This window comes from Chenopodium album, chromosome 12 (genome assembly GCF_948465745.1).
Source record: "Chenopodium album chromosome 12, dcCheAlbu1.1, whole genome shotgun sequence".
In the NCBI taxonomy this organism is placed as follows: domain Eukaryota; kingdom Viridiplantae; phylum Streptophyta; class Magnoliopsida; order Caryophyllales; family Amaranthaceae; genus Chenopodium; species Chenopodium album.
Window position 1 is genome coordinate 34,091,851 of NC_137845.1, and position 24,222 is coordinate 34,116,072.

General features: G+C 40.4%; 1 pseudogene; it reads right to left on the reverse strand.

The window, feature by feature from the left end:
* Nucleotides 1–18,192: 18,192 nt before the first annotated feature.
* LOC145573532 (small nucleolar RNA R71) lies at nt 18,193–18,291 on the reverse strand (annotated as a pseudogene).
* Nucleotides 18,292–24,222: the final 5,931 nt, after the last annotated feature.

Sequence of the window (24,222 nt, forward strand, 5' to 3'; positions counted from 1 at the left end):
TAAAAAAAATGCAAAAGCAAAAAAAAAAAAAAAGAAAAAAGAGTTAAAACACTCAAGCATAAAAATACAAAGATTCAAAAGCAAGGTTGCACACCTTGGGGGCTTACCTAGGGTGTTGAGCCTTTATCCCCTACTTCTTCAAACCTTTAGACCTTTTTGAGGTATACACACTTGTGCGAGGTTCGGCTAGAGCTACGTTTGGCCTGATTCCTAACGGATACGTAGGCAACCTCACAAAGGGGTGCGGCCGTAATAAAAATGCATTCATATTTACGTTCATAATTGATCATATTAAGGGATCTCCTATGCTCATCCCTAGCCATGTAGAGCTAGACTTGGGGACTTGATCCCTACATCATTAGCCTACCCAGCCTAAGAGTCACCACAATTTGACTCTTTTCAATATATTTTTCCACACACTTAGCCCTTGCGGCCTAACTTTAGTGTCACTATCACACACATCACAGATACATGACCAAATAGTCCTTCCCTTAGGAACCCTTTGTCATGAAATCTTAACACAACATTGAAGAATACTTTGTCTTAACAAAATCACTCATCATTGCATCACAAAGTATGAAGTGCTTAGCCTCCGTGCCTAAGTTACCCAAATACTTTCATCATTGAGTCAACAATTGAGATAGCCTAGGATGAGTTAATCCTTGCACCTTGAGAGATAGTATCAAACAACGTTTGACTAACCTCATTCAACATGCACCGTCCAACACTTCACTTCTTCCTTTTTGCGTCTTTCTTTTTTTGGAGAAAGTCGGTACCCTCCACAAAAATGACATAAATTTTTGTTTTTCCGCATTTTGAGTCATGTACATATCGAGCTTCATGAGTCAACACTATGCACACACGAGTCACACGAAGTGAGTCATCATTATGTCAAGTTTATACCTTGAGTCATGTCAAGTCAATGAGTCAAGCAACACTAAGTCTTAGGTCAACCCTAAAGAAAGATAAGCAAAGACCCATAGTCCAAAATATAAATGCAGGTGCATCCTAGCAAGCAAGAACATTCCGAGATTTTTTTGAAAAACCGCGAATATGACATATGAGATTCTTCCAAGATGAGAGGAGTTACATAGATCAGTAAATTAGAGATGAAGAGCAAAAAAATTGAGCGGATTTGGTTGAAAGGAAACAACCAAGTTCAAAATTCGGAGCGAAACCGAGCAACGAACAGCAGCAACAAGAGCAAAATAAGGAAGACTCCAGCGCCAGATAATAAGGATGTCGCCTGGCGACAACATCTGTCAACCGGCAACAGAGCAGAATTACAGCGACAGTAATTTCCAGTGTGCGTCGGTGCGGCGACAGGATACATGGCCCTCATAAGTGACTACGTGGACCTTATGCAGCAATTTCGGGTTCCTTGGTACGCCAGTTAGCCCCTATAAGCAATTTGACATGACTAAGTAATCGGCTTGATTACAATTACAATAGGTGATCGACCTAATAAAAGATCGTCTCACTCAGCTTAAAGCGCTTAAACATTGACTCATCGCAAAGGCACCAACATAATGGTTCACAAACAGCAAAAATGCGCCGACGTATTGGCACCGCAGAAATTACAGCAAAAAATTTTTTCAACAGCAAAGTTCAAGCGAGCTTTAATGATCGACAAGCGTTGGTCTTCGGTAGTTTTCTTTGGAACATTATCGTAACAACTAAGGATGACTTAAAGCGAAGTTATCTTCGACAGCATTCGCTAAGATTGTGGAGGTTTTCACCAAGATTTGAGAAGATAGCAAGAGATGGGCCGTCTTCGACAGCATTCGCTAAGATTGTGGAGGTTGTCACCAAGATTTGAGAAGATAGCACAAAATGCGCGGTCTTTGACAGCATTCGCTAAGATTGTGGAGGTTGTCACCAAGATTTGAGAAGATAGCACGAGATGGGCGATCTTCGACAGCATTCGCTAAGATTGTGGAGGTTGTCACCAAGATTTTAGAAGATAGCACGAGATGGGCGGTCTTCGACAGCATTCGCTAAGATTGTGGAGGTTGTCACCAAGATTTGAGAAGATAGCACGAGATGGGCGGTCTTCGACAGCATTCGCTAAGATTGTGGAGGTTATCACCAAGATTTGAGAAGATAGCACGAGATGGGCGGTCTTCGATGGCATTCGCTAAGATTGTGGAGGTTATCACCAAGATTTGAGAAGAGTGGTTCGTGATGAGGCGGTCTTCGACGACTTTTGCTATGATTGGGAAGGTTATCACTATGATTCAAGGAATAGGCTCAAGATGTAGCAGCATTGGTAGATGGTGTTCCTTAGCTTGTGGAAATAAAGTGAAAGTGTGGAAGGTTGTCACAACAACAAAAATCGGTTACTCCAGAGACGTGTGCTCGACGGTGCAAGATACGCGTTTCTTAACTCTTTTATCTATTTTAACTAACGCTAGTTTGCAGGTATCGATGTTACAAGAATGATTTGGGATCGCAGAACGTTTTGAATCATTCTCCGTCCCTATCGATAGGACTTTCGTTTTCGAAACATGCGTTTCTCCAAACTCAGTTAAAGTGGGGGCTTCTGTAGACACCCATTTGTGTCTTTCCAAAACCAAACCCATTGATGAATACCTTTCATGTCAAATGATTATCGAACGAGGTGAAAGATTGAAAGGTCACGTGTTGCGGTTAATTTTTATTTAATAATTCTTTCTTTCTGTTTTTGAAAAACAACTCTATTTTATGAAAACAGCCAATCCAGTTTAGTTTGGTCCACGACAAGGGTCTAATAATAGTGTAGTTGGATGGGGCTTGCAAAGATCTTTCCAACGATATATTATAAGCCAATTCCGATGAATAATGAGCAAGTTATGGCCAAAATACTAAACTGGGCCCGGTTTGATCTTTACAAGCGGCCCAATGATCTAGGGGAGGCCCCAATGTTAATTGTTATTCCTAGAATTATTAGAATTAATTATAGTGTTCTAGAATTCTCTAGAAGGTTCTCTTTAAGTCCTAGTAGCATTAGAATTAATAATTATAGTTTGATAAGTTTTACTTGGAATAAAATATTATTTTATGAAAAATACGATTACAGTTTTCATACGGACTTTACGAGTCAATTTTGATTGATAAGTGGACTCTGTGTTTGAAAGCGCATAGGAATCCAGGCTGTCTCCACGTGACAAGCCTTGTAGCCACGCGACAGAGCTTGTCGCCAAACGACAGGATTGTCACCACGCGACAGAGTTGTTTTTCGAAAACACAAAGAAAGAATTTTTAAATAAAAACTAACCGCAACACGTGACCTTTCAATCTTTCACCTCGTTCGATAATCATTTGACATGGAAGGTATTCATCAATGGGTTTGGTTTTGGGGAGATACATTTGGGTGTCTATAGGGACACTTGAAGAATTCCACCTGAGTCAAGTGCTCAGGTCTGAAAACAATCAGGCTGATGCACTGTTAAAATTGGCATCCTCCGCCTTCTATGATACGCCTCGGTCAGTCTTCTGGGAAGTTATGGAAAAACGAAGTATTAGTGAAGAAGATCCCATTGGAGTACTTGACCGAAGCTCCACCTGAATGGATGGCATTTGGGCTTACCTCCAAGATGGCACGCTACCTGAATCACCACAGGAAGCGGCTGTCTCGAAGAAACGAGCTGCAAACTTCGAGATAAGAAATGGAGAACTTTTCAAGGAAGGTTTCTTAAAGCCTCTGTTGAAGTGTGTTACCCTAGAGAAGGGGCAGGGAGTTCTCGAAGAATTGCATGCGGGATACTACGCCTCTCACATAGGCGGCAGATCTCTTGAGTCAGACGCCATGGAGATGGTAAAAAAATGTGACAAGTGTCAAAGGTTGGGCAAGCTCATCCATCAACCGACCACTGACCTGACAACAATTCATAGCCTAGTCCCGTTTTCTAAATGGGGCATGGACATCTTGGGACCGTATACGCTTGCACCAGGCGGAAAACGGTACATTCTGGTGGCTGTGGATTATTTCACCACGTAGGTTGAGGCAGAGGTGGTTAAAAATATTAAGACTAAGGATGTCATCTATTTCATTTGGAAGAACATCATCACTCGGTTTGGGGTACCTATGTATATGGTTTTTGACAATGGCCCGCAGTTCGAAACGCCTTAGCTCAAAAATTGGTTGGCAGATCAAGGGATCTCACATTGTTTTGCATTAGTCGGCCGACCCCAAGCAAACGACCAAGTTGAAGCCTTCAACAAACTCATCTCAGACGGCATCAAAAAGAAAATAGAAAGAGCTGGTGGTTTATGGGCTAAAGAGTTAATTCACGTCCTATGGGCCATCCGGACAATTGAAAAAGGGGTAATTGGTGAAACCCCATTTCTCATGGTATACGGTGCTGAAGCCGTCTTTCCCATCGAGCATTATGAGCCGACTCTACGAGTCATGCTATACGATGAAGAGGAAAACTAGGAGGCCATGGGGCTGACATTGGAATTACTCCCGGAACGCAGGGGCAATGCCGCCTTGAGTCATGAGATTTACCATCTGAGAATGACCCGTGCCTACAACAAAAGGGTACACAAACGGCCCTGAAAGGCGGTGACTTTGTGTTACGGAAAATGGAGGCAATCGGTAGGGCCAATGAGCAGGGAAAGTTAACTCCTAATTAGGAAGGTCCCTACCGGATTTATGAGGACGTAAGAAACGGCACCTACCGCCTGGAGACCCCAAACGGCAGGCGGCTGCCCATAACTTAGAATGTAGACAACTGAAAAAAGTACTACTTCTAAGAATTGTAAATTTTTGTAAATGAAAAGCATATCAATGAAAAAAGTTGCCTTTTATTTTCAATTCTGTTATTTATATACATGCGTAATGTTTCAAATATCGCCTGACCGATGTACAGACGGTTAACTTTCACGAACTAGATTTAAACTAAGTTAAAAACTTAGTAGCTAATGTTAGGGTTACATGAGGCCAACGGCCGGATGATAAACTAAGTTAAAAACTTAGTAGCTAAATAAATGTCCAAGAGACATGAGGCCAACGGCCGGATGATAAACTAAGTTAAAAACTTAGTAGCTAAATAAATGTCTAAGAGACGCGAGGCTAATGGCCGGATGGTAATTAACTTTATAAATTCGTCTGCTCCAACAGGAGTATGACGTCCGGCGACGCCCATCCGGGTGGAATCGTTGCAGAGAGTATCAACCATCCGGGTGACACAGTGCTCTACAAACGCATATAGACGACAAAGATTGAACGACCTAATTGGTCAACTCATAGCAGTTTGACTAGGATAATCTAAAGAACGACTAAGATTACGAAAACCAGATGTCCAAGGACATCAGTCGGGGTCCGGCCGAAGTTCTAACTTAGATTACTTTTCAAAATTATGTAAGTCCTCCCAATGGGGCAAAGGGGACATTGAGCATAATTGGATTGCAAGAACCCTAGGTGGAGGAGATCACCGCAACTATTTCACCGCCTAGGCTAACGACTACCATTTTGTATGCTTGGACGACTGTGTTCTTAGTTTGGGGCAATTACTACTGTGATTGATTGACTTAGGAACATCTCATACTCTCTTTAAAGTATCAAAAATTCCCAAGTCAATCAATCAGCAAGCTTTGAAACCAATCACACAGCCGCCTAGGGCAAGTACAGTCGGGTTGTCATCTGCCACATGCTCTTAAAGAGTTAGGCAAAAATTCAAGTATATATATGTATGCAAAATTCAAACGCAAAAATCAATGCAAAAATTGGAACAAAATTTGAAGCGAATCAAAATTGACTTAGTTGGTACTTTCATAAGTAAAACCCGACCATAAGAGCCAGGAGGAAATGTTGACTGGATAACCATCCGGGTAAAGATAAAGAACAATTAAATTGTTGATTCATTACATTCAAATACTCGGCTCACAGGCCGGAAATGCAGATGGCCTAAAGCCGAATAGAAGACAACGAACTTAAACTTGCAGTGCAGCCGGGTCCCTCTCTCCTGTCTGCTCTGGCGGCGGTAGAGTAGATTTCACTTGAGCTTCTTCTGGTCCTCGCTCTTTCTCTCCTCAGCCTGTAGCTTGAACGGGCTCTTCATCGACCTCCTCGGTGGCCCAGGTGTCGAATGACCTAGGATCAAGTTTTCCCTCGTCCTTGGCGGTGATAACTTCATCAGCATACTGATAAGCCAAAGCCCTGATACCGTACTCCTTCCCCGGGTGTAAAGCCTCCCAGGCTATCTTCATACGGTCTGTGCAGTCGGACTCATTTTCTTCAACGATCTGCTCCTGCTTGGCATCCAGTGTTACCTTGAAGTTCGCCTAGGCCTAGGCCATTTCATTCTTCAGGCGGTTGACGTCTGCGCGGAGATTGGTGTTCTCCTTGTTCGCTCCCTCAAGAGCCTTGAGGTCCACCTGGGCATTTTTCAGCGCAGCCTCAAAGTTAGATGCTGTAGGAATATTTCAAGCATCCCACACTTGTGCCCCACTGTGATCATACACTTAAATATGGTAGCGTCCAAAGGGAAGGAAGCTAGAGTAAAAGAGTCGCCAACAAGTCTTAGGAACTTGTAAACTGTTAACAAAGTGGAGGTTACACCCCTTCACGATCCATAAGATCGCTAACTCCATAGTGGTCTGGAACCATGACTGGATATTTGGGGATAAAGGTACAAATCCAACCTAAATGAGATTGAACCTGCCCTAAATAGGCCTCTACTTTATTCTTCTCATATTCATGTGCACTTTCTGACTAACATACAATCAATATATTAATCCTAAACCTGTTTAATCTATGTTGGTTGAATATTAATGCACAAACAAATCTATTATTGGCGATCACTTGAATTAAAATCACATTAGCCTAAATGAAATTATTAATTATCTTATTAACCGTGATTTCAAGTACAGATTCCCTTTAAACCTGCAAGAGAGGGCATGATCAAGCAATAACAATAATAATATCAAGCAACATAATATTATATTGACACAACAATCATCATCATAATAATAATATCCTCATCAAAGCATAATAATAATAGCAAGATCCTACGCATGATACTAAAAAGATTAATAACAAATCCTAGCATGTCACTAAGCATTAAAAATCAAAGCTTTAGCCCTAACATGATATTTAACATGATAGAAGAAAATAGGAAGCAACCTAAACATGATACTAGAAAGCAATAAATAACATCCTAACATGATACAAGGAATTAAAATAATATAAAAATGCTTTCTATAGATATATAACAATAAAACTACTAACTTTGTTGCCTCGTATCTCTTTCTATCAAAAGAATACATACGTTAGTAACTTCAAGGAAAATATTAAACAATAAATCTAATCAAAGAATTGAAATAAGATTTGGGACCAAACCCGCAGAAATTATCAACCTTTCACATCTAGGACGAAGGCAACTTCAATCTTGGCTAGGTGTGTCGAAGTCTCGTGATGGAAAAATAGTGTTTTGAAAAGGCTAGGCTTAGAAATCAAGAGAGAGAAAGAATAAGCTTCTAACTTAAAGAGAGAAGAATTAGATGATTGTTGGTGATTGAAAACGGGGAAATATGACCCTATTTATAGAGAAAAACATCTAGAAACGACTAGAAAAAAGGTTAGAAGTCGAATCATAATAAAATACCTTTTGATGCGGCAAGATAAGGACTATCGCGTCGCGATAAAAACAGTTTTTTGCGGATTTTGTTTTTATCATAACTTTTGATCCAGAAGTCCAAATAAAGCATATAATATTTCTTTGGAAAGCTCTTGAATTATAATTTCCAATCCAATTGGAATAATATCAAAATATTTTGTAGAATAAAAGATATGGCCATAATAGTGGAAGGGTGTCAGTTTTAGATAGAGTTTCGTATTTCTTTCATATCTTTTTCATTATAGCTCGGAATTTATATTATAATATATCATTAGAAAGATAATTCCAAGAGATATCCAACCATATAAGATTTGGATAAAAATTATGAGGCATGAAAATAATATATGAACATATTTCATTTCGCACAGAACAAGGATTCTCAAAAAGAGGAGTTTTATTCAATTTTAAATTCTTTGATCTTTATCTTTTCAAAAAGGATAATTAAGATCTTTTAGAAACTTATAGAAGCTTCTAATAAATCCTAATTATTTTATGAATGGGATTAAACGAACCTTTGGACCCTCCACATGATCATTGGGCCGTAGGTAAAATCCGGTTTGAGCCCAATTTAGTATTTTGGCCATAACTTCCTCATTATTCATCGGAATTAGGCTTATAATATATCGTTGGAAAGGTCTTTCCAAGCCCCATCAAGATACACTATTATTGGACCCATATCATGGACCAAACTATACTGGACTGGACGTTTTTCATAAGCAGGGTACGAAAAGAAAGATTTTCGAAAACAGAAAGAAGTATTTTTATTAGAAACAGAGAGATTCACGAGACTCTTTCACATTTCACCTCGTTCGATAATCAATGACGTGAAAGGTATTCATCACTGGGTTTGGTTTTTGGGGAGACACAATTAGGTGTCTACAGAAGCCCCTACTTTGACTGAGTTATGAGAAACGTAAGTTTCGAAAACAAAATTTAAAGTAGCGATAGGGACGGAGAATGATTCAGAACATTCTGCGATCCTAAATCACTCTTGTAATGCCGATACCTGCAAACTAGCGTTAGTTAAACAGATAAAAGAGTTAGAAACGCGTATCTTGCACCGTCGAGTACACGTCTCTGGGGTAACCAACTTCATTGCTGCATTCGTGACGACCCTCCTCAGGCTAGGGGATATCGCTGAAGACCGCTCCGCTTGTAGCTTCCTTAATTTCCGCTGTGACAGTCTTCCGCAAGCTAGGGAACACCATCGAAGATTGCTCTGTTTGTAGTGATCTTTAGCTGTTTTTTTACCATCTTCCACAAGCTAAGGAACATAGTCGGAGATAACTCTGCTTGTAGCCATCTTCCGTTTTCTTAACAATTCTCCACAAGCTAGGGAATATTGTCGAAGGTGACTCTGCTTGTAGTCATCTTCAGTTGTTTGTGACAACCCTCAACATTTTAAGGAACGTCGTTGAAGATCATTCTGCTTGTAACGATCCTCAGTTTGCTAATGCTTTGCCTGTGCTTTACTTGAATGTCTACTGTGCTGTTGCTTTGCTGTATTTTACTATGAACCACTGCCTTGGTGCTTGCGATGAGCCAATGTTAGGCACTTAAACTAAGTGAGACGATCATTATCAGGTCGATCACTTATTGGGATTATAATCGAGCCGACTACTAATCATGTCAACTTGCTTATAAGGGCTAACTGGCATACCAAGGAACCCAATTTGCTGTATAAGGTCCATATAAACCAATATGGGGCCTAAGGAGTTGTATCGCTGAGGAAAGGAGGCCATCGCCTTCCGCTACGTTCCATTGCGACGCGCCAGGCTTATTAAGTCGCGATAGCCTTATCGCGATGCGATAACCTTATTGCGTCGCGATGGAGTCGGGTTTTCCGGATTTATACCCCTTTCTTCTCCATTTCGCTGCTGCACCTCATTTTCTTCCGTTTTTGCTGGAAAACTTCTCTTAGCTCGTTCTCCTTCGTTACTCAATGAAATTCGCTCAAGTTTTTTGCAAATCGAAGCTTGTGATCTCTAGTTTGCTGATCTATGTAAGTTTTCCTCAAACTCACTTTATTTTGCGCGAATTTGGTGCATTTATACTTGCAAAATTTTAAAAATTTCAAAATTAATTTTGCTTATTTTGCATTGTTCGTCGAATTTCTTGCCATGAAACCACTTGTTTATGTTTTTATATTTCCTTGGGAGTATTTTGAAACTTGTTTGGCTCAATTTGGTGAAGAAATGACCAAATTGCCATTAACGAACACCTTGAGTTCGTAAGCGTAATGCTGCTTGTTCTACATGTTCTTGCTTGCTTTTCATGCTTAATTTGTCACAATATTTGCCATAATATTGTAAGAAATTGTTTGATTGCTCAAAATTGCTTGTTATTGTCGAATAAAAAAAACATGCTCTTTTTTAGTACCACGTACTCTGTTTTTTTACGAACATAGTATCATGCGGCTAGGCGAACTTTAGGTACTATAGAACCATCAATTTACTGTTTTTATGTTCTTGAACATGATTAGCATGACTTGTCGTCGAGGTTCCGGCTCTCGTTCTCGCGGGGCTCACCGGGAGGACGAGCCTGTTGACGCAGGCGAGGGGACTTCCACTAGCCTGGGGGAGTTCCTTGAGTGGGATGGGAAGACTCTTTACTTTGCGCCTAGGTTCCACATTTCGGAGCGCGTGCGGCGTGGTATGACCGACGAGCGGGTTCGTTTCCATGATTCGGGCAACGTGACACGAGGATAAAACCTAGGTCGTTGGAAACTAGATCTCCCTGTCAAAACAAAATTTGTAAAACTAAACCCAACCCTAGGTGTAGGGGCAAGTCCAGGTCAAACCCAAGGGAAGGCGGTATTGCTAAGGTCTAAGCTAAGCTATTCCGAAATCTTAAAAAGAATGGGTTGGTCTAGGTCTATGCTATCAAACTCAATTCAACCAACAAATGAAATTCAAATATCAAAACACTAGTATTTAGGATCCACATGCACCAATGATAAACTTGCTAATTCGAGGGAATTTAATCAATTTAGCAATGCGAGGGAAAACAATATTTGCAATCAAAATCACTCAAGGAGCTATTTCCTAGGGTCAAGCTAGATGTCTTTACAAATGACTTCAAAGGAAAATTGCAAATCAAGATCAATCGATAATAATAGCATCCAAATCGATTGTTCGTGTCATTGAAAGCTATTATGCAATCTAGCATGATCATCAAGGTTAGCTACTCCTCTTCAAATCAAACACATGCACAAATTTCATCAACCAAATTTAATCACATAAAAAATCAATCAAAAACCCTAAATTATCTATAGATTATCACCAATACATGCTTCACCATATTCCCTAGCAAAGGAACTACTCACTGCTCATGGTAAAAATTGAAAAGTATAATAAAAGTAATCATCAATCTCATCATCAACATTGTAATCCAAATATCAACAATCAAAAATCAAACTAAACAATAGAAATTCAACAATCACTAGTAGAAAAAACCAATTTGGAAGCGGTTCAAACCCTCAAAAGGGAAGCGGTTTTGAACCGCTCCGGCTTGGGGGGCTTCCCTTTAGGCTTTGGAAAAGGAAGCGGTTCAAACCGCTTCCATTTTTGGGTGAAAGGGAAGTGGTTTTGGCGCCAAACCGCTTCCCTTTTGGAATTTTGGCAGCATTATGGTAAGGGTAATGGGAAGCGGTTTTGGCGCTAAACCGCTTCCCTTTTGAATTTTTTTTTTGAATTTATTATTTATAATAATAATATAATAATTATATTAGTGACCTGTGAAAATTATAATAATATTACTATTTAATAATAATATATATTAATTATTATTAATATTAATATTAATATTATTATTAATTAGTAATATTAATTAATAATAATATTAATATATTATTAATTAAAATTAAATACAACAAAAATAAAAATAACATGTAATTATCATAAATATCAAAATGAGTAACATCATTAATATATTTAATTAAAAGTACTATCTAATTATAAGTAAGTAACGTTAATATATAATTGACATAATAATATTTAAAAACATAACTAATAAAATAATGTTCACAAGTAATCTAAACTAGCTCGATCTCACAAGATGCCATCAAATGTCACGAAAAAAGCCCACATGTCGCGAATTTCATTGATTTTGATGCTTGTTAACGGGCCTTCCCTTTGAATCTTGCAAACCTTTAGAAAAAAAATCAACCAACCATTATTATATATCAGTATATCATGCGTATGACATGAAAAAGTTAAAAAAATGTTTATTTGACAAACTTGTATGTCATGCATTGACAAATCACATCAAATATAGCAATTTACTAAGTTTTAGGACGCATTCCATCCAAAATGGCTCATATAAGGCCTATACGACTTCTACTATGCCCATTTTCTACATTTCTTATCAAATGAAGTGTTTCTTTCTCATAACATGTCAATATTACCTAGTCTTAAGTTTCTAATGTTTGAAATCACATCAATATAGAAATTTACTAATTTTTAGGATGCATTCCATCCAAAATGGCCTATATAAGGCCTATACGACTTTTACTCTGCCCATTTTCTACATTTCTTATCAAATGAAGTGTTCCTTCTCATAACATGTCAATATTACCTACATTTCTTATCAAATGAAGTGTTTCCTTCTCATAACATGTCAATATTACCTATTCTTAAGTGTCTAATGTTTGAAATCACACCAATATATCAATTTACTAAGTTTTAGGACGCATTCCATCCAAAATGGCCCATGTAAGGCCTATACGACTTCTACTATGTCCATTTTCTACATTTCTTATCAAATGAAGTGTTTCCTTCTCATAACATGTCAATATTACCTAGTCTTAAGTGTCTAATATTTTAAATCACACCAATATAGCAATTTACTAAGTTTTAGGACGCATTCCATCCAAAATGGCCCATATAAGGCCTATACGACTTCTACTATGCCCATTTTCTACATTTCTTATCAAATGAAGTGTTTCTTTCTCATAAGATGTCAATATTACCTAGTCTTAAGTTTATAATGTTTGAAATCACATCAATATAACAATTTACTAAGTTTTAGGATGCATTCCATCCAAAATGGCCTATATAAGGCCTATACGACTTTTACTTTGCCTATTTTCTACATTTCTTATCAAATGAAGTGTTTCTTTCTCATAACATGTCAATATTACCTAGTATTAAGTGTCTAATGTTTGAAATCAAACCAATATATCAATTTACTAAGTTTTAGGACACATTCCATCAAAAATGGCCTATATAAGGCCTATACGACTTCTACTTTGCCCATTTTCTACATTTCTTATCAAATGATGTGTTTCTTTCTCATAACATGTCAATATTACCTAGTATTAAGTTTCTAATGTTTTAAATCACACCAATATAGAAATTTACTAAGTTTTAGGAAGCATTCAATCCATAATGGCCCATATAAGGCCTATACGACTTCTACTATGCCTATTTTCTACATTTCTTATCAAATGAAGTGTTTCTTTCTCATAAGATGTTAATATTACCTAGTCTTAAGTTTCTAATGTTTGAAATCACATCAATATAGCAATTTACTAAGTTTTAGACTGCATTCCATCCAAAATGGCCTATTTAAGGCCTATACGACTTCTACTTTGCCCATTTTCTACATTTCTTATCAAATTAAGTGTTCCTTCTCATAACATGTCAATATTACCTACATTTCTTATCAAATGAAGTGTTTCCTTCTCATAACATGTCAATATTACCTATTCTTAAGTGTCTAATGTTTGAAATCACACCAATATATCAATTTACTAAGTTTTAGGACGCATTCAATCCAAAATAGCCCATATAAGGCCTAACGACTTCTACTATGCCCATTTTCTACATTTCTTATCAAATGAAGTGTTTCTTTCTCATAACATGTCAATATTACCTATTATTAAGTGTCTAATGTTTGAAATCACACTAGAAATAGCAATTTTCTAAGTTTTAGGACGCATTCCATCCAAAATGGCCCATATAAGGCCTATACGACTTCTACTATGCCCATTTTCTACATTTCTTATCAAATGAAGTGTTTCTTTCTCATAACATGTCAATATTACCCTGTACTAGGTGCCTAAGGTTTGTAATCACATGAAAATAGCATTTTAGTAAGTTTAAGGACGCATTTCCATCGTGTAAGGCACAAAGAATATTAAAATGAGTTATTAACCAATTTTAGCAAAAATTACGCACCAAGTTCACAAAAATTAACCAAATTCACGAAAGGTAAACACATTTACAAAAATCACCTCGGCCACTCCCCGGCGGCGATGCTGCAGCTGCCTCGACTGCTGCCATGGCTGTTGCTACAGATACCTGGGCTGCTGCTGCAGCTGCCTTGGCCGCCCTGCCTTGGCTGCAGCTGCAGCTACTTAGGCACCTGCCTGGGCTGCTGCTACAGCTGCCATGGGCAGCCCTGCCTTGGCTGCTGCTACAGCTTCCTAGGCACCTGCCTGAGCTGCTGCTACAGCTGCCATGAGCAGCCCTGCCTTGGTTGCTGCTGCAGCTGCCTAGGCACCTGGCTGGCTGTTGTTGTAGCTTCCATGGGCAGCTCTACCTTGGCTGCTGCTGGTGCCTGGGCTGTTGGTGCAGCTGCCTGGGCAGGTGCCTGGGCTGTTGGTGCAGCTGCCTGGGCAGGTGTCCTGGGTGAAGCTGCCTCAGGTGCAGCTGTCTCGGGTGCAGTTGTCCTGGGTGCAGCTGTCTCGGGTGCAGCTACCTCGGACTATGCCTCGGGTTTAGCATATAGTTGGGCTGCTGCCTCGGGTTTTCTCTTTCCCATTTATGTGTTCGGTGCAATAATGGAAGCTAGTATTGATCGAACGAAAAAAATAATAAAATAAATCGATACCTCATCAATGTGTTGAACTTCTGTGCAACTATTGACTATGTCAAGCATAAACCTCATCACGTACAGGGCACAGTCAACTCTGTTGTCTTGTTGTGCACACTAAAATACCATGTGTTAATGATATCATGCATAGCCATTATCAATGCGAAGTTTATTAAACAAGTCACTATGTCAAGGCATTACCTTTGCATATTTCAATGTAGGACCCGCAACCGAACGACAATTTAGCTTCTTCATAATACTGTAGGAAAATAATCTCAAAGTTAGAAATATAACTAGCCAATAACTTAGGTGAGGACATTCAACAAGGGGTTGCAATTTGTACCTATTCAGTAGGTTCTTCACTAGCAGCTTTCGCGGTGGACTCACACGAGCCGAATCAAAATGGTAGATTGTGTTATTGGAAACACAAATCACTAAAAGAGTCCAATGAGCACTACATATATATTAACCAAATAACAATCCATTAATGATTAGACGTCAACATAATTACTAAGCACTCAACTGAATTATAACATATTTAGACGTACTCCTCAAAGCATGGTGCTAATATGAACTTGTCTCGCGCTCGGGTTGATTCCTTAATACTCCGCTCGAGATAATCTTGCATATCACGCGGGTTGCATAAGCATCTGGTAACGGAGGTTTGCTCGGGGCATAACCACCCAACTGTAGCCTCATAATTACCTTTACTAAGAAGGTGCTCCTGTAGTGACCTTCATGAAAGCAATGTGTGGATCATTTATTAAATGCACTACCTACATTCGAAATGCAATAACAAGATAATTAGGAATAGTGCCATTGAATTACCTCATGAAAGTTTGAATGATGGAAATGTTAAGCATGGAACCGGTTAGAAATTCTGTCACATCCACTCTTGAAATAAATGCGATTGCATCCTCATCATAGTGGAACAACGCCTTAGGTAAATTCACTTCAATAGATCTACCAAATGGCAACTCACTAACGCGATTGTGAAGAAAAGTACAAGCCTTATAGAGCGAACGAAGGACATCAGCTTCAACTAGTGGAGTACAGCTCAAGGCAGAACCTCTCGAGCTCTTCTTCGACAAGTGTTCACCCTTTAACCCTTGTCCTTCTTCCATGCTGTTTGGAGGTTGGACGACCTTTGATTTTGTCTTCTCCACCTTCTCCACCTTCTTCCTTTTTGAGGGTTGATTTTCCTTTGAAATCTAGTAACATAAAAGCACATGTCATATTACAAGATATGTTATATTAGTTTTTAAAAAAGGTATTTTATACTTACCCCTCCTATGACCCTCACCCAATCACGTGGCTATTGCACAAAGCTGCTTGTCGAATCTTGTAGCTTAAAGAAGTCATACTCCTCTCTAGGGACCGGTAGTGGTAAGTCCTCAAAACCAGGTAGTATAGTATTGATGCCGACCAAGATATACCGGGTACTAGTATTAGACTTGAAATGGACCTTGTCAAACGGTTGTGCGCTACCATACCCCTGATGAGTGTCATTTTTGGCACTCATAGGGTAGTCTTTTAGGTTATTTCTTTCCCTTTTTCATGCTTTCTTCTCTCAATTTTGGTCCTCTTTCCTTTAGTTTCTCCTTTTTCCTCTTTTCTTTATGATTCTCGTGTTTTTATCGTGTTTTCCTTTATTTGGCTCTTTTTCCCTTTTATTTCCTTCCTTTGTTTACTTGTGTAGGTATTGTGAGATTCACCTTGGCAAAGGATGCAATTCGGGACCTCAATGATCAAGCAAGGAAGAAGCATTTGGCTAGAGAGGGCTTAGAGAGGCCTTGGAGAGGCCTCGGAGAGGTCTCCAAGGCATTTCCAGCAGGCCGCGGGCGCGGGCCATCTTGCCGCGGGCGCGGGCCCAAGATGCTCAAAAGTGTCAAAATGAGGCAGGAATTTGCCGCGGTTGCCCCAAGGGCTCTCCGCGGGCGCGGGCAAAATGGAGAGGCGGCTCCACTCAGAGAGACCGCGGCCCCCCTGATCAGCCTTTGGGAGCAGGGGATTAGCCGCGGGCGCGGGTACTGCCCAGATAGCCCGCGGAGGGTTCCGTATCCATTTCTCCGCGGGCGCGGGTCTATCGGGAGAGGGCGCAGGAGCTGCCGTTTTCTTCTTAGATTATAAATAGAATTGTATTTCTTTTTTGAAGAAAACTTTTTGATAATATTTCATTAGCTTAGTTTTAGAGAGAGAATCTAGAGAGAAGTTAGAGAGAAGTTCTTGGTTTTGGATTTGTAACTCAACATTTGATCAATCAAGTTTGGATTTCTTCATTTTCAATCATCAATATTAGTGAGAATCTCTTCCTTCTTTCATCTCTTACTTACTTACTATTTGATTTTTGCTTGATGCTTGTTTTTCTTTGGATTTGAGTTTGATATTATTGAATACTTTGATTTCTATTAGATTTTGATATAGAATGATGATCAATGCAATTTCTAGTTATTTGTTCTTGAATTTCACCATGATTAGTGAGTAGATTAGTTGCTAGGGAAAGGGGGAAACATGTTTGATTAATGGAATTGCTAGTTGATGCTCTTTGATTGATTGATTTGTTGCAATTAAATTGGCTTACATAGTTTTGCATGAGATTGATTAGACTAGGATTGATCACCCTATAAGATTAATCTAGATTGCATTGCAACTCTTAATGACATGAACAATTGATTTGAAGGTTGCTCTAATTGATTGAGTTTGTTTATGATTCTTCTTGGTTTGCCTTTCATAGTGACCACTAGATTGGCCTATAGGAGATATCATTTGAACTCTCTTGATTGCTACTATTGTTTGTCCATTGCAATACTTGAATTAGTTGATTGAGCTTTAAACTAGCATTATCATTGATCTTGCATGTGGAACCCATATCCCTAGTGTTTCGACCTTTGATTACTTGTTAAACTTGATTTAGTTCACTTTAGTACCAACCACAATCTCAATTTCGACTTCGAGGTAGCTTGATTTAGACTTTAGTTTTCATCATTGCATTCCCTTGGGATCGACCCTTAACTTGCCCTATATTCATATAAGGTTGGTTAGGTGTTTACAAATTTAGTTTGACTTGGGGAAAGGGTAGATAACGACATGCATTTTCCCCATGTCAAAATGGCGTCGTTGCCGGGGAATGCTATTGGTGCTTAGCTTTTGTTGTTGAGTCTACTTCATTTTATTTGAAAAATACAAAAATATTTTGTTTCTTTAGGCTACACTTGTAGCCGTGCTACTAATATTTTCTTTGAGTTTTGCATGCATAGAACCCGTGATCGTTCCATTGTTCCCCTTGATCCGGAAATTAAGAGAACTCTTTCAAGAAGAAGAGTGGCTAATAGATCCTTGGGTTATAGTTCTTCAAGCGAAGAAGAGATTCAAGAAGAGAAGACATGGGTGAAAATCCTAGAGTGGCCTTGAAGGAGCTTGGAGTGCCCGGTGCATATAGGTTTGAGAGCGACATAGCTCCACCAACTACACCGGCAAATGACTTCGAAATTCGGCCGGCAATGATCACCTTGATTGAGAGAAGACAATATAGTGGGGCTAAGAATGAGAGCCCATTGAACCACCTTAAGGAGTTTGAAAAATATTGCAACACCATCAAAGTCAATGGGGTTTCTCAAGAATTCATCCGCCTCAAGTTGTTCCCTTTCTCTCTCATAGGAAGATCTTTGGAGTGGCTAGACAAAGAGGTGAAGCCCAACTCCTTGAGAACTTGGGACGATATCACAAAGGCCTTCTTGTCCCGCTTCTACCCTCAAAAGAAGATGGCGGAGGCAAGAGCCTTGATTCAAGGGTTCAAGCAAAGGCCAAGTGAAAGCCTTTACGAAGCATGGGAGAGATTTAAAGAGTATCAAAGGGAGTGCCCTCACCACGAAATCCCAACATACCAAGTGATCCAAATCTTCTACGGCGGTTTAAGTCCCCAAGGCATGTCATGCCTTGATGGAGGGGCCGGGGGCCCTATCATGAACAAGACCGAAGAAGAAGTTGTGGACATCATTGAGGACGTGGTGACATACTATAAGGATTGGCAAGATGGGGAGAGGGACTCTTCAAGCAAGCAATCTTCATTGTACTCGGTGGACCATCTAAATGCGATCAACAACCTTTCCTCCCAAATGACAAACTTAGGAAAGGAGGTCACCGCAATCAAAGCTAAGTTGGAGAGCACTTCTTCCTCTTCTCAAGCTTCGAATCTTCCCTCCCAATTTAAGGGGAGAGGTACTCCTTCTAACTCTCAACCCCCTCCCTCTTCACATAATATGCCTATGGGTTGCTTGTTTTGTGATGCATGTGGATCGTATGATCATGACTCTAGTACTTGTCCTACTGAATGTGTTGATGAGTTTGATAACAATGGGAGTGAACATGTGAATTATGTGTCGAATAACAATGGTCAAAGGTTTGATAATCAAAGAGGTCAATGGAATAGGAACTACCAAGGCCAAGGCAATTTTGACAACTATAACCAAAGTGGTGGTTATAGAAACCAAGGGAACCAAGGTTCTCGTGGTAGCTATAATAATCAAGGTTATAGTGGCCAAAATCAAAGCCAAAATTATGGTAATCAAGGCCAAAGTTATGGTAACCAAAACCAAGGTTACGGAAATCATAACCAAGGTAGTGGAAATCATAATCAAGGTGGTGGAAACCATAATCAAGGTTATGGTCAAAGTCAAAATAGGGGTAATTGGAACAATCAAGGAAGGGGTAATTTTCAAAATAATTCTCAAAGAGGTCCCCCACCCGGATTTGCTCCAAAGACTCAAGGTGAAAGTTCCTATTCCCAACCTTCTTCACCTAGGACTAATTTGGAAGAAATAATTGAGAATCAAACCAAGTTGTTGAACACATACATGGCCGTTAGTGATAAAAAATTCAATGAAATGATGACCCACAATAAAATGCTTGAAAACCAAATCTCTCAACTTGCTAATGCCTTGAAAGATCATGCAAGCCCTTCTTCTTTACCTTCCCAAGGTCTTGATCCCAAGAAATTCGTGAATGCTATTGTTACAAGGAGTGGGAAGGTTCTTGAGGAGAGATTGCCTAGGAAGGGTGTAGATAAGGAGATTCCTAGGGAGGTTTTGGTTGAGAATGACGGGGATAGGGCATCATTGGATGAGGTAGTGGTTGAGACACCTAGAGAGGTGAGAGTAGAGAAAGAAATTGTGAGACCCAAGCTCCCCTACCCACAAAAATTCATGAGACACAAATTGGATGAACAATTTGGGAGATTCATTGAGATGCTAAAACAACTCCACCTTTCTCTACCTTTTACCGATGTGATCAACCAAATGCCAAACTATGCCAAATTCCTCACAGACATTTTGAGTGGGAGAAGAACTTGTGAGGTTGTGGAGACCATCAATTTGACCGAAAATTGTAGTGCTATCATCATGAACAAAATGCCACCCAAGTTGAAAGACCCCGGAAACTTCTCCATCCCTTGTGCCATTAACAAGATGCAAATTGATAATGCCTTATGTGACTTGGGAGCTAGTGTGAGCCTAATGCCATATTCGGTTTATCAATGACTTGAGCTAGGGGAACTCTTACCTTCTAACATTACCTTTCAATTAGCGGATAGGTCTATCAAATTTCCAAAAGGTAAGGTAGAAGATGTCCCTTTGAGGGTGGGGAAGTTTGTGTTTCCCGTGGATTTTGTTGTTCTTGAAATGGATGAAGATGCTACCATTCCAATCATATTAGGTAGACCCTTTCTTGCTACCTCGGGAGCCATGATTGATGTGAGGAGTGCAAAGATCTCCCTTAAGGTAGGAGAAGAGGTTATAGAATTTGATTTGAATGAGAGCATGAAGTATCCATGTTCTTCTTTGGAAAATTGTATGATGATTGATTCACTTGATATTGTTGTGTCTTCCATGCATGAGCACTTGCTCACTTCTAACGATGCTCTTGAGAATGTTTTGTTAAACAAAGACAAAGTAGGTGCATCATGCAAAGAGATGACTTTCTATGAGGAGTTACTTGATGGGAGTGTGGGGGAAGTGGATGAGCAAACGTGCTTGAAAATCTCAAGCAATGAAGCTTTGCAAGCGGCCACATCACAAGAAGGTAATGGTGTGCCTATGGTAGAGCTCAAACCTCTACCATCACACCTTAGGTATGAATTCTTGGGCCCTCATTCCACTTACCCCGTGATAGTTAGTGCATCCTTGAGCGTGAGCCAAGCTCAAGCGTTATGTGGTGTTTTGAGAAAACACCAAGGTGCTTTGGGGTACACAATTGATGACCTTAAAGGTATAAGCCCCGCCTTGTGCCAACACCACATAACGCTTGAGGAAGGCTCCCTTCCCTCTATTGAACGACAAAGGAAACTACATCCCCAAATGGGAGAGGTAGTTAAGAAGGAGATCACCAAGCTATTGGATGCGGGAATCATATTCCCCATCTCTAGCTCTAGGTGGGTCTCCCCCGTTCTTGTCGTTCCAAAGAAGGGGGGCATGACCGTGGTTGAGAATGAGAAGGGTGAGCTCATTCCAACTAGGACGGTCACCGGTTGGCGGATGTGTATAGACTATAGACGTCTAAGCACATCTTCCAAGAAGGATCACTTTCTTCTTCCATTTATTGATCAAATGCTTGAGAGACTAACAAGGCACAAGTTTTATTGTTTCCTCGATGGGTATTCCGGATTCTTCCAAATCCCCATCCACCCCAATGATCAAGAAAAGACCACATTCACATGTCCTTATGGGACCTTTGCCTACTGGAGAATGCCCTTTGGGTTATGCAATGCACCCGCTACTTTCCAAAGGTGCATGATGAGTATCTTCGGAGATATGTTGGAGGAAGAAATGGAGGTCTTTATGGATGACTTTTCGGTGGGGGGTGTTTCTTTTGAGGAGTGCCTTGTGAATCTTGAGAAGTGTTTGGCAAGATGTGTGAAAGTCAATCTTGTTTTGAATTGGGAGAAGTGTCACTTTATGGTGGAGGAAGGTATAGTGCTTGGGCACAAGATTTCAAATAGAGGCATTGAGGTGGATAAGGCCAAAATAGAAGTGATTGAGAAACTTCCACCTCCGGTGAATGTCAAAGGAGTGAGATCGTTCCTTGGTCATGCGGGTTTTTATAGAAGATTCATCAAGGATTTTTCACTCATTGCTAAGCCCCTTAATGACCTCCTTCAAAAGGATGTTGAGTTCAATTTTGATGACAAATGCTTGAAGGCATTTGATAGATTGAAGAAGGCCCTAATCTCTACTCCTATTGTTCAAGGCCCAAGGTGGGATCTTCCTTTTGAGTTGATTCGGATGCGAGTGATTGGGCGATTGGAGGTGTTTTGGGACAACGGATAGACAAGAAGCTTCATGTGATTTACTATATGTCCAAGACTCTCAATGGGGCTCAAAAGAACTACACAACAACGGAAAAAGAATTTTTGGCAATTGTGCACTCTTTTGAGAAATTCTGGTGTTACTTGTTAGGTTCCAAGACCATAGTCTTCACGGATCATGCGGCCCTCAAGTATTTCTTTGCCAAGAAAGAGTCCAAGCCAAAGTTGATTCGATGGGTGCTTGAATTGCAAGCTTTTGAGATTGAGATTAGGGATAAGAAGGGTGCGGAGAATGTTGTGGCGGACCATCTTTCTCGCCTTGAAGGGGATCAAATTCATGATGATGGTCTACCAATAGAAGATAGAATGCTTGATGACTTCTTGTATGCCATAGAGGTGAAGGAACTCCCATGGTATGCCGACTTGGTCAATTTTCTAGCATGTGGGGAGTTTCCACCCTCTTTCTCAAAGAACCAAAAGAAGAAGATCAAAAGAGAGGCAAGGCACTATTTGTGGGATGATCCATCTTATACAAACGTGGGGTTGATGGCTTTCTTAGGCGTTGTGTTCCAAATGAAGAGGTGCCTAGTGTTTTGAGGATGTGCCACTCGGACCCTAGTGGTGGGCACATGGGTGTTTCCAAGACCACTACCAAGGTTCTTCAAAGTGGTTTTTGGTGGCCACATCTCTTCAAGGACTCATGGGGTTTTGTTAAGTCATGTGACTGATGTCAACGAGTTGGGAACATTTCCAAGCGAAATGAGATGCCTCAACAACCTATCCTTGAATTGGAGGTGTTCGATGTGTGGGGAATTGACTTCATGGGACCATTCCCCTCTTCATACGGGAATCAATATATCCTTGTGGTGGTGGCTTATGTTTCTAAGTGGGTTGAGGCCATAGCCTCTCCAACAAATGATCACAAGGTTGTATTGAAGTTGTTTAAGAAAATCATCTTTCCAAGGTTTGGTGTCCCAAAAGCGGTGATAAGTGATAATGGATCCCATTTTGTCCATAATGCCTTTCAAAAGATGTTGAGGAAACATGGTGTGCATCAACGATTTGGGCTTCCCTACCATCCTCAAACGAGTGGCCAAGTTGAGGTCTCAAATCGTCAAATCAAACTTATTCTTGAGAAGACGGTTGCTCGCAATAGAAAGGATTGGTCGGACAAATTGGATGATGCTCTTTGGGCTTATAGGACGAATTTTAAGACACCCATTGGTACCACTCCATTTCGCCTTGTCTATGGTAAATCATGCCATCTCCCGGTTGAGCTTGAACTTCGTGCCTTGTGGGCCATCAAGAAGATCAATTTTGACTTAGCAAGTGCGGGAGAGAAGAGGTGGTTGGATCTTCATGAGTTAGAGGAACTTCGGCTTGATGCTTACGATTGTGCTAGCACCTATAAAGCTCGCTCTAAAGAGGTTCATGACAAGTTGATTGAGAAAAAGGAGTTTTGTGTAGGTGACAAAGTCCTCCTGTACAATTCTAGAATGAAGTTGTTCCCCGGAAAGCTCATGTCAAGATGGAGTGGTCCATTCTTGGTGAAGGATGTTTTTGGTAATGGTGCCATGGAAATTTCTCCTTTGGATTCCTCATCTTCATTTAAGGTTAATGGTCATCGGCTCAAGAAGTACTTTGATGGAGTGTTTGTTGGTCTTGTTCACAAAATGATTCTTTTCAAGCCACCTTGAGAGGGTGGTGCACGTCGAGCTAACGACGTTAACCTAAAGCGCTTACGGGAGGCAACCCGGATTCTCATCTCATTTTTCTTTTCTTTTCTTTTCTTTTAATTTTCCTTGATTAATTTTTGATCTTATGTTGTGTTGGTTTTATGTTTGTTTTGTAGGTTGCCTATTATCATCTCATTTTTGAAAGAAGGGGTTTTATGAAGAGTTTATAGTGCAGGGGAGAGGGCTCCCCGAGGGCTTGGAGAGACCTCGGGGGCCTCTTCGGCTTTAAAGAACATTTACAATCAGGAACTCCCCGCGGTTGCCCCGCGGTCTCTCCGCGGGCGCGGGGGAGTTTAGAGAGGCCTCGGCAAAATTGGAGAGGGCGCGGCCCTCATTTCAGCACAAAAATGAAATTTGGATCAGGAACTTCGCGCGGTTGCCCCGCGGTCTCTCCGCGGGCGCGACATATTTGGAGAGGGCGCGGCTTCACTTCAGGTAAAAATGTTGAAGTTTTGGCTGGAACTCCCCGCGGTTGCCCCGCGGTCTCTCCGCGGGCGCGGGAGAGTTCCCGAGGGCGCGACAAGATTGGGAGAGGGCGCGGGTTGCTGGGTTTCTTAAACCCGGGACGCACCTCTCCTCTCTATCTCCTCTCTTATTTTCTCATCTCCTCTTTAATTTTCCCCCTTCTCTCTCTAAAAACTCTCAAACCCTAACCCCAAATCATCAAACTCTTACTCTTTTCTTCAAATTTTCCATCAAATCTTCACATAATCTACCTTATTTCTCAAATTTCATCACTCCTACTCAATTTTCTCGTGGTTTTTCGGCAAAT